Below are 16,737 nucleotides of genomic sequence, written 5' to 3'. Positions count from 1 at the left end.
GCAATTTATTAGATTTATACAATAAGTAATTCGAAATTGATCAAAGAAGCTGTTAAGATAGAAATTCTTTAGCAGTGCTTCTCACACTTCCAAGTGCATCTGAATCCCTGGGGATCTTGTTAAATAATACAGATTCTGATCCAGTGTGTCCAGTGTGGGGCTTGAAATTCTGCATTTGAAACAAGCACCTAAGTGATATTGATGTCACCTGTCCATGGATCACATTTTAATTTTTACTCATTTATTTTTGTTTATTTTCATTCAGTTATTTTTTATTTTTAAATTATAGCCAACATGAATATTATATTAGTTTCAGGTGCACAAGCCAGTAATTAGACATGACATAACTTACTAATTAATCACCCTAATAAATCTTGACCCATATGACACCATATGTAGTTATTAGAATATTATCGACTATATTCTCTATGCCGTACTCATATCCCCATGACTACTCTATAACTACTAGTTTGTACTTCTTAATCTCTTCACTGTTTTCATCCACACCCACCATCTTCAACAGTCAAAATGTTCTCTGTATCTATGAGTCTGTTCCTGTTCTGCTTGCTCATTTATTTTTTAGATTCAATTGTTGATAGATATATATTTATTGTCATTTTATTATTCATATTTTTCCTTCTTCTTGTTAAGAAGACCCTTTAACATTTCATATAATACTGGCTTGGTGTTGACGAACTCCTTTAGCTTCACCTTCTTTGGGAAGCACTTTGTCTGTCTTTCTAAATGATAGTTTTGCTGGCTAGGGTAATCTAGGTTGTAGGTTCTTGCTTTTCATCCCATTGAGTATTTGCTGCCAATTTCTTTTGGCCTGCAAAGTTTCTGTTGAGAAATCAGCTGACAGTCTTATGGGAACTCCCTTGTAGGTAACTAATTGCTTTTCTCTTGCTGCTTTTAAGAGTCTCTATTTGTCTTCAGCCTTTGGCATTTTAATTATGATGTATCTTGGTACAGGCCTCTTTGGATTCATCTTGTTTAGAACTGTTTGTTCTTCCTGGACATGTATGTCTATTTCCTTCACCAGGTTAGGAAACCTTTCTGTAATTATTTTTTCAAATAGTTTTTCGATTTCTTGTTCTCTCTCTTCTCCTTCTAGCATCCGTATGATGCAAAGTTGTTTTGTCCAGAGGCTCCTTACACTATTTTGATTTTTTGGATTTATTTTTCTTTTTGCTATTCTGATCAAGTGTTTTCTGCTTTCTTATCTTCCAAATTACTGATTTGATCCCTGCTTCCTCTATTCCACTGTTGATTCCCTATAATATAGTCTTTATTTCAGTTTATGTATTCATCATTTCTGACTGGTTCTTTTTTGTTTTCTGGTTCCATTTTTATGTTTCCTATCTCTTTGTTGAAGTTATTACTAAGTTCATTTACTCTTTCCCTAAGTTCATTGAACATCCTTATAACCAGTGTTTTGAGATCTTCATTAGTAGAATGCTTGCTCTATTTTGTTTAGTTCTTTTTCTGGAGTTTTGTTCTGTTATTTCTTTTGGGACACATTTCTCCATCTCTTCATTTTGGATTTGTCAATCTTTGTGTCTGTTTCTATGTATTAGGTAGAGCTGCTATGTCTCCTGGGCTTGGTAGAGTGGCTTTATGTAGTTGTTGTAGTGGTGTTCTATAGGGTCCAGTGGCACAGATTCCCCATTCACCCACACTGGGCACTCTAGGTGTAGTCTCCCTCACTCCCCATGGTATGAGCTGTGTACACTAATCTGTTGTAGATGAGCCTTGAACATCAATGGGAGGGAATTACCCTGGCCAATCAGCTGCAAGGATTGGCTGTTGTTACCATGGGAGATCAGCTGTACAGGGGCTCACCCCACAGAACAGGACTTATTTCAATGGGGCTCTGGTTCCTGCTGAGTTCACCCCTTGATTGTGTCACTTATGAAGGTGGTTCGATGGTATTCCATCATGTTCTGAAGCTGACTACATGGTGTGCTGGCTCTGGGGCCTCCTGGGAAGTGCAGGCTAAGGTCAGCAGCCTGTGTTCTGCCCAGGTCCACCTGCCATGAGCTAGAGTAGTCTGAAGATGGCTGCTACTTGTGCTGAGCTTTGAGGTGTTCAGGAAAGGCCAAGCTACAAACCAAGGCTGGTTGATGCTAGATAGTGGAAGTCTTGGGGTCACTTAACAAGAGGCATGGGCACACCCAGGACAGATGCTGCTTGTTCAAGAGGTTTTAGGAAGCCTGGGGCTTCAGCCAAGGCAGGTCATTCATATCAAAAAGCCACCAGAAACCGCTTGGGTGGGTTTGTAAATTAGGTGGGGCAGGGTAACAGTGATTGCCAGGTTGATGGAGACTCAGATGAAGCATTTGTTTGCTTGCTCTTGGAAGGAATAATGCCTCTGTCTATACGTCTGTCCATGAAAGAGCCACCTCTCCGGCTCTTGCCCTAGTGCTAGGCAACTCAGTTCCCCCCTGTATGTCTTTGGTGCCTTTCCAGCTGCTGCCCCAGCACTTGAGCTCAGAGCAAGCAAGTTTGAGTAAGTCTGTGGGGGGCCTTTTAAGAAGAGTGCCTGGGATTCCAGAAGACTTCTGTCTCACTCAGCCACAACCCCCACTGGGTTTTACAACCAGATGTTATGGGAACTTCTCTTCCTGGCACCAGAACAATGGGCTGTGGGGCCTGGTATGGGGCTGGGACCCCTTACTCCTTAGGGCTTACCTCTGTGGCTGAGATATCTCTCCCAATTTTTATCCGGCATGTGTGGGTATGAGACCAGCAGGTTCTGCATCTCCATTCATCCCGCCTGTCCTGATGTTGCTTCTTCTTTATATCCTTAGTGTGGGGCTTCTGTTCAGCTAGATTTCAGGTGATTCTGAATGATGGTTGTTCTGTAGTTTAGTTGTAATTTTGCTGTGGTTGTGGAAAGATGCATGTACTACATTTACCTACACCACCATTTTGACTGAAAGCCTATGGATCACATTTTTAGTAATAAGGTGCTGTATGCTGTGTTGAGGTGGTTCTTAAACTTGAGGGCTTACTAAAGCACGGATTTTTGGCCTCTACCCCAGAGTTCTCATTTAATGGGGGTGGGCCTGAGAATTTTCATATCTAAGTTCTCAGATGTTACTGGGGAAAGTGCAGAGAACACATTTTGACAACTTGTAATCTATTGATCAATCCTCTCCTTGTGCTATTGCTAATTGGCTTAGCAACAATTTACAGGGCTGATGGCTAGCATCCATCCTCCCAATGGCCTCTACATTGACAAATCCAATGAACTCCTCAGTTGTCAAATTATATGGCTTCTCAGTGGTTTCTGACTATTGTTACTCCTTTCTTGATACTCTCATCTCTCTTGGTTAGTGCAATAGATTTTTTTTGTTGTTTGCTTTCTACTTCTCTAATTCAGACTTCATTCTATTGCAGACTCCTTTGTAAGTTTCTTTTTTTCCATCCATATGCCTTAGCCTCACAACTGTGCCTTAGTTCAGCCTCTCATCATCTCGTACCTAAATCACATCAGTGCTCTTCTAATGAATCTCTCTGCTTCAGTCTTGAGCAGTTCTTTCCACCACTACCAAAGCAATCTTTCTAAAAAACAAGAGTGATCATATTCTTACCCTGCTAAAACTCTTAAGAGTCTTTCCATTCATCATGGGATACATTCCAAACTCTTCAGGTTGGCTAATGTGGCTCCCTATAATCTGGCCCTTATCTACCCTTTCTACTTTGGAATCTTACCAGACATACTTAAAAACATCCAAGCCCCATAGAGGCTACATGGTTTCATGTCTCCTTCCTACCTATATGCGGTTTTCCCTTCCAAGAATTCCCTGTGTCCCACTCTTAACCTGCTTAGCTAGCAAACACCTTCTCAACTTTCACGTGTCTCTCCTCTTTGAACCCTTTTGTGACCATCTCAGGAATCAGTGACCACTTTATTCTTGTGCCCACACATTATAATGACATCAGTAATACTTTATTGTACTTCTTAGTTAACATGTTTGAGACTCTCTTCCAGATTATAACATTCTTGAGAACAATTTTTTTATCTTGTCATCCTCTGCACATAGCTCAGTGTCTGACACATTACCTGTTTGTTTTCTGAGCAAGTCAATGAATAATAAAGATTGAAGGAGCAGCAACTGATAAGCACCTTAGGTAATTGTATTTATTTTCCATAGTGGCTGTAATACATCACCACAAATTTGATGGCTTAGAACAACAGAAATTTATTCTCTCAGAGACCTGGAGGCCAGAAGTCTCAAATAAAGGTATTGGCAGGGCTGTGTTCTCTCCAGAGGCTCTAGGGGAAATTCTTCTTATCCTTATCCAGGCTCGGGGGTCTCCAGCTGTTCCTCGGCTCATAGCTGCATCATTCCAATCTCTACCTCCATTCTCCCTTCTTGTTTTCTCTCCCTGAGGACACTTGTCATTGAATTTAGAGCCTGCCTACATAATCCAGGATGATCTTATCTTGGGGCTCTTTTCTTAATTTCATCTTCAAAGACCCCTTTTCCAAGTAAGGTCACATTCACATATTCTGGTGGCTAGGATGTGGACACACCTTGTTGCAGGGGCCTCCAGTCAACCCCCTATATTAACTATGAAGAGATAAAGGTGATATCCATAAGTAGAAATAGGAAAGAGACAGAAAACCCTCTCTTTCCCCCTGGATCCCATGTGCTAACAATGAATATAAGGTGGTAGACACACACTCTGTAACTACAGTTCTCTTCAAATCAATTATCACTTAGAGACATTCTTTTTTCTTTAAAAATACATCAGTACTTGTGGCGTATGTGTATGTGTTTTAGAGGGCCTCAGATCAAGTACTGAGACTATCCTTTTTCTTCCTAAATCATGCTAAGTAATTTGAGTTTAAAGAAATGAAAGGATTGCATTCACTTGTCTTTGAAAAGTAATACTTTCTGAACTGATTTTAGTTTTAACTTTACATTTGTCCTGGAGTAGAGGAAACTTTCTGTTTCACTTCTTGGTATGCTACCTTGCATTTTCAGCAGTTAGGCACTTAACAAATATTTCTGATGAAAATATTACTTAGTGTTGGATGAGAACGAGCAGGGAAGTAGAGTTGGGATGGACGATTATGGAAATTGCAGCGACAGGAGACTGGGCGATTGTACTGGAAAGCTCTTCCAGATTCAACCTAACCACTTATTCCACAGTTTGCACATGATCCTGCAGCACCAAAGCCAGGATTTCCGGAGTGTCCAGTTTTCATTTCCATCAGTGACTGCCTTACAACGGCCAAGACCAAACCTTTCCCTCCGACTTGACAACTGAAGTTCCAAGGCTTTCTCATGGAGTCTATGGGAGAGCGCGGGAGAATTGGGGACCATGTTAAAACACAGAATAAAGAATCTCTGGAGTTACATTTCCCTCTGTTTTTCCACAAGACAGGAGAACAGAGCAGCTTACTATAATTTGTCAACCCCCCAAACAAAACAAAACAGGTCTGTTGTTAATACAGACACATGGTCACAGCTGCGGAAAAGTTTCCACATGAAATCTTTCGGTCCTAAATAGTCATTTTGCAGCTTTGTAATCACTTTTCCAGGATTCTTTTTCCTTCCAGTGTTTATTTGTGTTAACTATTTGTTTCATGGGGCATGTTCCCTCTGTTACATGTGTTTCTGGTGGCACCGAGCACCACACTGACATTCTCAACGTTTGGGTGACACGGCCCCTCACCTACCCCCGATCATGCAGTTAACTATTGTGCCACAAATTAATGTGGTGAAGCTTGAAACTCAGATTGCCCTGCAGCTCCAATGTGTGCCAGGTGTGGTGCGAGTTTTCCAAAAGCTTGACTGTATTTTGGTTAAGTGGAATTGCCTAAGCTGGCTTGAATTGCTGCAAAAATGAGAAAGCCCGGCCAAGAAAACTGGTGTTTGATCACTTAAGAGTGCAATTTAAACCTCAACTGAAACTAGGGGAATCCAAAACCAATTCAAAACAGAAAGAAATTTTCATGTGACATTCCTGTCATCGAAACTGATGAGTTATACATTTTTACTCTTTATGCTTAGCCCATCTTCCTCTTTTGCCAGGATATATTTATCTCTTGAAGCCTAATACCATGTTACAGTAAAACTGCTTTCATTTTTACTCAGACACACAGAGGTGGGTGTTTACTTTGCATTTACAAAAAGAGTTTTCAAAGAATGGTGTGCAAGATTGTGAAATAAACGTTTAACCCATGCAAGGAAAGAAGGAATTTCTGAGCCTTTGAGAAACACTTTACTGGCACAGAAATAATTTGCATATAAATAATTACAAAATTGAAACGACAAATGATTCATATCTAAAAACAGAATTCAAAGCTTGCTACTTGGCAAATTTTATGAGCTTTCAGAATTATCCAATGTAAATGATAATAATAAAAATAAAGCTTAAATATAAAATAAGTTTTACAATACTGTTTAAATGTGCCCACTTATTCAAGTGGACTTTTACCTAAATTAGTAAGATACTACTGATATTGCTGTATTTGTGTATAGTCATTCTCATAAATTTTTGGTACATTTATTTATGTGTATATTAAGCTATAATTTTAGAGATTTTGTAATAGTTAAAGGAAAAGAGAAAAAATAAATATAAAAATTAAATGTTTTATACATTTTTATTGTAGATTCATTGTCAAAAATTAATGAAAGACAGAAAAATGTAAAGAAGATAAGAAACCTACTTATAATCCTACTATTTAATAATAATCATTATTTTGAGTATTAGTTTTAACCTTTTAGCCTGTATATTGTCCTTTTTAAAAAACATATCAAGATCAACTAATGTGCCCAGTCAATCTGAAGGATTTAGGATGGCTGCTAGAACAACTGAATATCCATATGAAGAAAACAAGTGAACTTTGACCCATAGTTCACTCCATATGTGAAAAATAAATTCAGAATAGATCATAGACTTTAAAAAGAGTAACATAAAACTACAAAAAACGTAAAAAAGAGAATAGTATTATTATCTTGGGGTAGGCAAAGATTTCATGGAGAAAACATGTAAAGCATTAATCATAAAAGAAAAAAATGTTAAGTTGGATTGTGCAATAGTTTTTGCTTGCTGGAAGACACTCTTCAGACATGACTAAATAAGTCCTAAACTGGGAACAAATATTCTCAGCACATACACATACATGCCCACACTGAGTGACTTAAACAACAGAAATATATCGTCTCACAGTTCTGGAGACTAGAAATCCACGGTCAAGACTTAAATTCAGAATATATGAAGGACACTAAAGATCAATAACAAAATGGCAACCCAATTTGAAAAATGAGGATGTGATCATTTATTGCTGCATAACAAAGTATTCTGAAACTTAGCTTAAAAGAGCAATTTTCAACCTTTTTCATCTCACAGCACATGTAAACTAATTACTAAAATCCTGCGGCATACCACAGGATTTATACATTTTGTTGATATGATAAGTAAAATAGGTATAATTTTGATTCATTCACACCAGACAACTGTCATTGTGTTGGCTGCTGTCATTTTTTTATTTGACAATCTCAGGGAAAAGAGGCCAGTGCACCTGACTAAAGTCAGGTATTGCAAGTTTTAAAAATTCTTGTGGCACGCTGGTTGAAAATCTCTGGCTTAAAACCATAAACATTTAATATCTCATTCTTTCTGAGGATCAGGAATTTCGGGACAGATTAGCTGTGTGGCTCTGCTGTAGTGTTGCCCATGAGGCTGCAAGTGCGGATACCAGTGGGGCTGCCGTCAGATGAGGGTCTGACTGGAGCCGGAGGGTTCACCTCTGACTTGACTCACTCACATGGTTGTTGGCAAGAGGCCTCAGTCCCTTGCCATCTGGGCTTCTTTATAGGCTGCTTGAATGTCCTTATGGTGTGGCAGCTGCAATCCCAGAGAGAGCAAGGAGGAAGTCACAGTGCCTTTTATATTCTAATTTAGATATCCACACTATCACTCCCACTATAGTTCACTTATTACTAAGTACAGACCTCACTTAGGGAGAGGGAAGTTAGGTTACACCTTTTGAGTGGAGAAGTATCAAATAATCTGTGGGCATATTTTAAAACCACCACAGAGATGTCACAAAAGCAGATCCCTATAAACGGGCAACAAGTATAAGAAAAAAGTGGTTAATTACTTTGGTCAGGAGACAAATGCAAAGTAAGTGTACTATGAAATACTATTTCAATCCACTGGGGTGCTAAAACAAAAAATAAATAACAACATCAAGTGTTGGAGAAGATGTAAAGCTACTGGAACTCTCATTGCTGGTGAAGTGTGAAGTAGTATAAGCACTTGGTGAATTTCTTACCAGTGTCTTATAAAGTTAAGTTTATACTTAACTTATACCACTTCTGGTATTTTTCCCAAAAGAAGTGAAACATGTACAAAAAACCTTAGACATGACAATCTTCATACTAGCTCTATTCATAAACACTTATAACTGGAAACAGCCCAATGTTTATTACAGGGAGAAAGGAAAAATATTTGCACAATGGAACACTTATAAAATAACATATGAGGTCTCTCCAGAAGGTATCCAGCCATGTAATATGAAAAACAGAGACATTTATTGAAGACGATACAAGAAACATTGTACATAAGACAATGACACCTCAGTCCCCTTCAAAGTAGGCACCTTGGGACCTCATACAGTTCTCCCAGCATCTCTTCCACTGTTCACAACACTCTACAAAATCCCTTGTTGTAATCTCCATCAGCTGCCCCGTTGTATTCTCTTGAATCTCATCGGTGGTCTGAAATCTTTCCCCTTTCAATGGTGATTTTAGTTTGGGGAAAAGCCAGGAGTCACAGGACACCAGATCTGGGCTGTAGCGGGGCTGAGTCACCTGAGTGGTCTGATATTTCACCCCCAAACCCCACACAAGACCTGATGCATGAGCAGGTGTGTTGTTGAGATAAAGCTGCCAGTCACCAGCTGCCCATGGCTGTGGCCGTTTTGTGATATTGCATTTCTCCGCCAACAAAGAACATTGAGGTAGTACTCCTCATTAATTGTTTGGTCTAGAGCAGTGTACTCATGATGGACACTTCCCCATCAAAAAACACAGTTAACATGATCTTGATATTGCTGTGAATTTGCTGTGACTTTGCTGTGACTTCTGTGGGCATGGAGGACCAGGTGACTTCCACTGGGATGACTGGGCCATTGTTTTCGGATCATAACCATAGGACCCACGATTCATCTCCAGTTATGACCTTGAGGAAATCTGGTTCATTGGTAGTAATTTGAGTCAACATTAGCAACTGCAGCATGATGTTCCTTCTGCTCTGGTAGCAGAAGAGAGGAACGAATTTTGTCACAACATGTTTCATGCCAAGATCTTGAGTCAATATCTCAGATGCAGTAGTTTTTGGAATTCCCAGATCAGTTTCCAGTTCTCACACTGTCCATAGCCAGTTTTTGTTTATTGCAGCCTGTACACGTTCAACATTTTCAGGTGTTGTGATTCTTGCAGGCCTTCCAGAATGTAGATCACTTTCAACAGATTCTCAACTGTCTTTGAAACATAAGTCCCACAATTTTAGTTTGCTGAACTCATTGCATCACCCCCAAAAGCCTTCTGAATCATCTGAATAGTTTCTGTGGAGGAATTTTCCAGCTTAAAGCAAAATTTTATACAAATATGTTGCTCTACTTGCTCAGTCATTTTGAATGCAACGGCCACACAGTACACATGCTCACTCAGTGGTGTCTACCATCCCCACTGACTAGTACAGTATAGTCATCATTGTTCATTCATGCACATTCTAGACCCTTCTCCCTGGCTGTCAGGTTACATCAATGTCACACAAACTGTTCTCATTATATTAACAATGGCTGGACTTTTTCCAGGCAGACCTCATATATTCACAGTGGAATATTGCTGAGCAGCACAAACAGTGAACTCTTAATATATTCAACAACATGAATGAATCTTGAAATGTAGTGATACAATAATTATTAAGCAAAAGAAGCCAGACCCCAAAGAGTAAATATTATATAATTCCACTTATATGAAGTCCTGGAAACAGAACACTAATCTATAAAGATGAAATAAGAGAATGATTGTCTAGTGAGAATGGAGGAAGAGAATCTATTGAAAAGGGACAGAAGGAAATTTTCTGGGGGTGATGAAAATGTTCTATTTCTTGTTTTGGATGGTAATCACACTAGTGTATATAATTTCCAAAAGTCATAAAACTGAACACCTAAGATCTGTATATTTTATTGTATGTTAATAATGCTGTAATTAAAAAATAAAAAATGAAGAGCATACAGAGTTTTATTTATGGCTTCTTTGGTGCAGTATTCTATTGTGGTTGTTTTCTCATGCCCTTGGCTGCATTTTGAGACTGTGTTTTATGGCTACATATCTTATATAATATTAAGATTAATGTCAAATTTTTTAAAAAGCACTGATAAATTTTCTTTTATCTCTAAATGTCTTGCTTTGTGTGCCTTTGTGATTATGGAGAAATTACATTTAAGCTTTGACATAAAAAAAATTCAAGTTCCTTGATTAGGCATTGAAAGTTAGAGCTCTTTCTTTATTGGGTGTTTCCTAATGGATCTTTCTTCCATTCTCTATCCCATTCTCTACCCCCCACCTCTCTACCCATTTTCTATTGTATTTTATTCAACTTTTTATTTTTTTAAAAAATTATTTCTTCAGTAAAATAGATGGTAGGTAACTATACTAAATACCTGTATATCTTTCACCTAGATTTACCAGTTCTTAGGATTTTGCTGCATGTGTTCTGTATGTGTACATACGCACATAGTTTTTTATGTTGTTGATGTTACTTCAGCATGTGAAAACAAGGATAATATCCTACAAAATCACAATAAATAGGATTATTCCCAAGAAATTTAACATTGATATAATAACATTGTCAAACATAGAGTGCATATTCAAATTTTCAAAATGGCCCCCAAACTTTTCTTTATACTTTTTTTTTTTGATTCAGGATTTAAACCCTGATTATGCTTTGCATTTGGTTCTTCCCTTAGTTTCCTTTAATCTGTTTTAAAACAATCCTTCTACCTTTTTTTCCTTTCTGATATTCATTGGTATTTTGAAGTGTCCAAAACACTGAGGTTGTAGAATGTTCCATAACCTGGATTTGTCTGATCATTCCCTCATTATTAAGTTCACGTTAAACACTTTTGGCAAGGATGCTACATGAGTGATGTGTACCATGTGTGGCATCACATCACACTGGGTTCTTATACTGGTGAAGTTAAGTTTCATCTCTTGGTTGTGATGTTTTCACCAGATCACCCTCCTTTGGAACTAAAAAATAATCCATGGGATGATCAGATGAATATCCTGTCCTCCAATAACCCTCCACCCAATAGCTTTAACATTTACTACTGATCCTTGCCTGACTGTTGTACAGTGATGGCCACAAAACAAATTTTTCTAATTCTGTTTTTAAAGCCCATTAGCTGGCATTCTTCTGTACAACAACAGTGCTTTTCCTCTTTCTCTATTTTAGTATCAGAGATTCTCTTTTAAAAATATTATTTGATATGCTATAAACTATTTGGACATTATTTTTAATGTATAAATTGCTCTAAATTTGGTCACTGAAAACTAGAGGCAATATTTTTTAATCATTTCATATTGTTTCAGGCCATTCATTCTAGGTTCCTAAAAGTTCTGCCACAGATTTTCAAATCAAATTGATTTCTGTAATGTTTAAAGACGGTGTCCAGTGGTGTGATCATAAACGTTTAATATTCAGCTTTCTCAGAAAAAAAAAACTGCGTTGTGGGTTTGCTGATTTCTACAATGTACAAATTTTGTTGGTGTCAGTGTGCTAATGGGCAGAGCAATGCATGGTAACTTGCTACCGTTTTGGGTTTCTACCATACAAGCGTAATAAATATAAATAACTTTAAAAGCATGTATAATAGTCAAACATAATCAAATAATTGGAAGGTAATGAGTTTTGAATGTAATTACCTTTGTTTTAACACAATTTACTTAAGTCTACATAGTTTAATGCTTAGTAATATCTGTATTTAATAACTGGCTCACCAAATTCCTTGCCAAAGTTTAACAATTGTCTCTCAAGAGCAGGCACATATCGGCTTCAGTTCCCAGTCCTGGTGTTGGTTACCAACCAATTTCTGAGTATCAATAAAATTATACTTAAAACCATACTGGAAACTCTTGGCATAGTTTTTCCCTTGAGAAATCAGTTTGTCAGGAAAATCAGCTGTCCTCTTTCTTCTCCACCTCTATCTGTTGCTCTTAGGTCAGTATGTAGGGTCAAAACCATGACTATCCTCAGCTTACCCAACGGGAAAGTTAGGAAAAGTTACAGGTGATGTGTGAAGAGAAGTGCGAGCCCATATGAGGTCAGGAAGCGCCCATGTATCATCCTGTCCGGGTCTGTAGGGGAACAGAAACATTTGTTTCTTCCACCCAGCCCCCCTCTCTTTTAGGATCAGCTCCCTCTTTCCTGGTAAATGTCCTTCCCCTACATTAGCTATGTATCCTGCTTCCTTCCCACAGTTGCTCCTTAGGAATTTTTAACTGGATCTGGGAAAAGAGACTCAGTCCTTCCCTAGGAGAGAAAACGCGGTGTGTTCCTTGGGAGAAGTTGGGTATGAGGGCAGGGAAACTGGGTGATGAGGTTTCCTCACCCCAGGTTCGCAGCTCTGGGCACCACTGCAAGGCACAGCTGCACGTGCTCTGCCTCTTCTGGTCTGGAGATGCATCTCCTTAAAGGGACATGGGCGATTAGGGTGGAGCCACCAATGGCATGGCCCTAAACACTGATTCGTGAAATGGGAAGATAACCATCATCTGGTTCAGCTGAGTACAACTTTTATCAAGTGCCATCCTTGTGCAAAGAAAGAGTGTTACATGCTTGGGGAAAAGGATGAAAGTTCCCTCCTTCTATGCCTTCAAGGATGTACTTTAGTAGGAAAGAAATATGGGTAATCAAAAAATGCACATATATAGCAGTCACAACATCTATACAATGAATCCTCAGCAGCCATTAACATAATTATCTGTATGTACACTTGTGAACCACTATGCAGCTACTAAAATCACACTTCTGAGGAAGATTTTTATTTTATTTATTTAAAAGATTGTATTTATTTATTTTTAGAGAGATGGGGAGGGAGAAAGAAAGAGAGGGAGAGAAACATCAATGTGTGAGAGATACGTTGACTGGCTGCCTCTCACACACCTTCAACTAGGGACCTGGCCCACAACCCAGGCATGTGCCCTGACTGGGAATTGAACCGGTGACACTTTGGTTAGCAGGCCTGTGCTCAAGCCATTGAGCCACACCAGCCAAAGCTGAAGAATATTTTTAAATAGGGGAAAGTATTCATTGTCTACTCATTACACATACATATGCAGGAGTGAGCAAAAGTAGGTTTACAGTTGTTCATATGGTAAATAATACAACAATTAATAAGTAATAATACAAGAATAAACTCTGTTCCATGTACTCTCAACTGTAAATCCACTTTTGCCCCACTCCGTATACTTTCATCATGAAAGTTCTCATTCAGAACTAGGCAATATGAGAATCACAGCGTCAGCATGTGCCTGTATTGGGTTTTATATGCTTTAATATGCTGTTGTGCCAGCATATTAAACTAACAAAATGAGTTTTCAAGCAATGTTTTTCCCCTAAGGAAAAAATTTGATATCATTTTTTTTTTCTGTGTAGGCAGTGTGTAGGCAGGATTCTCAACTTTCAGGGAAATTTCTGTCTTTATAGAAAGAAATGTTTCAGTTATCCTTTGAATTACTTCCATGAAAACATTATAAAAATAGAATTGTCACAATAACTGGCTGGATAGCAGAAGTAAATTGTGGCTCCTTCCACCTTTATTGGAATTGAGAGCAGAAGGTGGAAGAAGAATTTAGAGGCGGTGGGAAGGAAGCGTGCACACTGGGACCAACGCTGCTTCAGAAAATGCTGCCATGAACCAATGGGCAATGGGCTCATTGACCAGATCGGCCTATGGATTGTTGACAACTGGTCTGGGTTGAATCAAGTCCCATCCAAATTTATATATGGAAATCCTAACCATGGATACCTCTGGATATGATTTTATGTGGACTTAGGATCTTTATAGAAATAATCAAATTAAAATGGAATCATGAAGGTAGGCACTAATCCAATATGACTGGTGTTCTTATAAAAGGGGGCAATCTGAAGACAGATAAACAGACAGGAAGAAGCACCGTGTGAACACTTAGAAGGCCACCTAAAGCCAAGAAGCAAGTCTTGGGGCAGATCCTTCTCTCTTAGAGAGAAGTTCTCAGAAGGAGCCGACCCTGCCAACATCTTGACTTTGAATTTCTACCTCCAGAACTGAGAGAATGAATTTTTGTTGTTTAAGCCATTCCGTGTGTGGTACTTTGTTTAGCAGCCCTAGCAAACTAACACAACACTCACCCCGAATACATTTAAGGGAAAAAGTAAAATAAACAGCAAAAATTCTGATTATATTTGAGTCATCCCACAAAGTAAAATTTTGTTTGTTTGAAATGGAACTGGGTTTTTATTTTAGTTTGATTTATAATCAAAAGAATTTTTCAACTGAAAAACAATTATATATATTCACACACACATGTTTTAGAAATGTTAAACTGTACAGAAATGTAAAATAAAAAATATGGTATTTATCACTCACTCCTCTTCCCCAAGTTTTAACTACCTCCCTACTGGTGAGCCGTTTGAAACCAGTGCTGGATCCCCACATTACACTGTATAAACGTGAATAAGATTCTAGCTTGACTCCGGACTTGTGCTAAAATAGTGTATTTACATAGTGATCACTTCATAAGTTATATAAACAGCTAATCACTGGGTTATACACCTGAAACTAATACAATATTGAATGTCAACTATAATTCAAAAATAAAAATAAAATAAAATAACACATTTCGAATCCATGCTGTGGGACTATGTTATAAGTGGGATCTTGCACTTCTATTTTCTCGGCATCATGGATTGGCTATAAAATAGGCCTGTTATTTTAAAGTCCATCTTATAATAGGTCACATGTTTAGAACTGAATCTAAAAGACAAACTAAGCAAACAAGAAGAACAGAGACAGAATCATGAATATGGGGAGCTTTTTGATGGTTGCCAGATCAGAGGGGTGTTTAGGGGAATGGGTGAAGAGGTGAGGGGATTAAGAAGTACAAGTAGGTAGTTACAGAATAGCCATGGGGATGCAAAGTACAGTATAGGAAATGGGGTAGCCAAAGAACTTACATGCATGACCCACAGTCATAAACAATGGTAGGGTAATGGCCTGAGGGAGTGGGGGGTGCTGTGTGGAAGGGGAAAAGAGGAAAAAATTGGGGCAACTGTAATAGCATAATAAATAAAATATAATTAAGAACAGGTGACATGCTTAGAATTTATTGTATTATCAACCAAGGAAGAATTTTTAAAAATCAACTATCCCTTGTGTTTTTTTCTGACTTCATTTTGTTTTCTACTGTTAGTATTTCTATAGAAAAGAACAAGCAACCACATCTTGTGAAAGCTCTTTTCTAGGAACCAAGAATAAAGTACCTGTCTTCTCTGGAGTTTGAGTCAGTTACAGCACAGAGATACCCTTTTTATGGAGAACTTGGTAAACCAGCAGCTCACCTCCTAAAATAACAGACTGGGACTCAAGCTGCAGAGATCTCTTAATAGACTAAACGAATGTCACAAAATCCACCCAAGGAAGCTCATAGCTTTTTGGATAGACATGGCCCTTGAGTCCCTCACTGATATCTGTGTACCTATGGTTCACCTATAGTTTCAACCACCTTTCTTATAGTTTCTAAGTACAGAGTAGAATAGAAGTCATGAAAAGGTGACAAGTTTTTATTTGTTGTACACACAGTTTTAAGACTCAGAATGAAAGTCAAAACTTTCAATGGCTAAAAGGGAACCAAAAACTGTAAAATGACACAGTAAGTTGTAAACAGTTGCCTGGAGTCATTTAGTAACAGGGAAAACTGTTTTTTAAGTCTTGAGGTTCTTTATATAGAGTAAAAAATAACTGATACTCGAAGTGGCCTTGAGTCATTTTGGAAAAAAAAATGTTATTGCAATCAATGTGCCCTGTTTAAATTGGTAGACAATTGCATAATATATTTAAGAAAGATTTCCACTTAAAATTGTTTAAATATCAAAAGGATTTGGCCCTTATGGACAGAAAGATACAATTATACAAAAAATTTTGCTCTCGTGTGGCCTAGGTTTTGTTTTAGGGCGTTTTCTTTGCTAAGATGCCTACATGTATGATCCCTCCTTAGTTTGTTGGGCCTAAAGACAGAGCATTTAGTCCACTGGCTGAAATAAGTTATGGAGCAGATAAGGTATTTAGGCAGATCGGAAGCTACGTGGAATGGGGATAAGGGAAGGCCCACAATGTCAGCATACAGGAGTTCACCAAGATGAGTGATCTTCAAGTGAAGAGACTTTATTAAAATGCATGCCTGTCCTTTCTGGAGCTCTGCAAATAAAGAAGCAAGAGACCACAAATAAGATGGTGTGTTTGTACAAGTTTTACAGATATCTCCTTTTCCTCAGCATCAAATCGATAGGCACATTGTTATTCAAATCACAAATAGTGCCATAATGCCAGCTTAAGATCGAAAAACAAAGGCTGAGAATATATCAGATGAAGTTTTCTGCATTAAAATGAAATAAAGGCAATATTTGTCATATTGAACAAAGAAGCTCTCTAATAAAATTTAC

The 16,737-nt window shown here is 38.1% G+C and overlaps 1 long non-coding RNA gene across 1 annotated transcript; it reads left to right on the top strand.

The window, feature by feature from the left end:
• The first annotated feature begins 428 nt into the window (after positions 1-428).
• LOC119000309 (uncharacterized) lies at positions 429-15,566 on the top strand. The gene is made up of 3 exons (XR_005069289.1): positions 429-493; positions 9,410-9,414; positions 15,556-15,566. It is a non-coding gene; the product is annotated as an uncharacterized LOC119000309 (long non-coding RNA).
• Positions 15,567-16,737: the final 1,171 nt, after the last annotated feature.

Source organism: Sturnira hondurensis, unplaced genomic scaffold (assembly GCF_014824575.4).
Source record: "Sturnira hondurensis isolate 20B ecotype Veracruz unplaced genomic scaffold, ASM1482457v3 Scaffold0015596, whole genome shotgun sequence".
Taxonomy (NCBI): domain Eukaryota; kingdom Metazoa; phylum Chordata; class Mammalia; order Chiroptera; family Phyllostomidae; genus Sturnira; species Sturnira hondurensis.
This window is presented reverse-complemented; position numbering and strand designations above follow the sequence as displayed.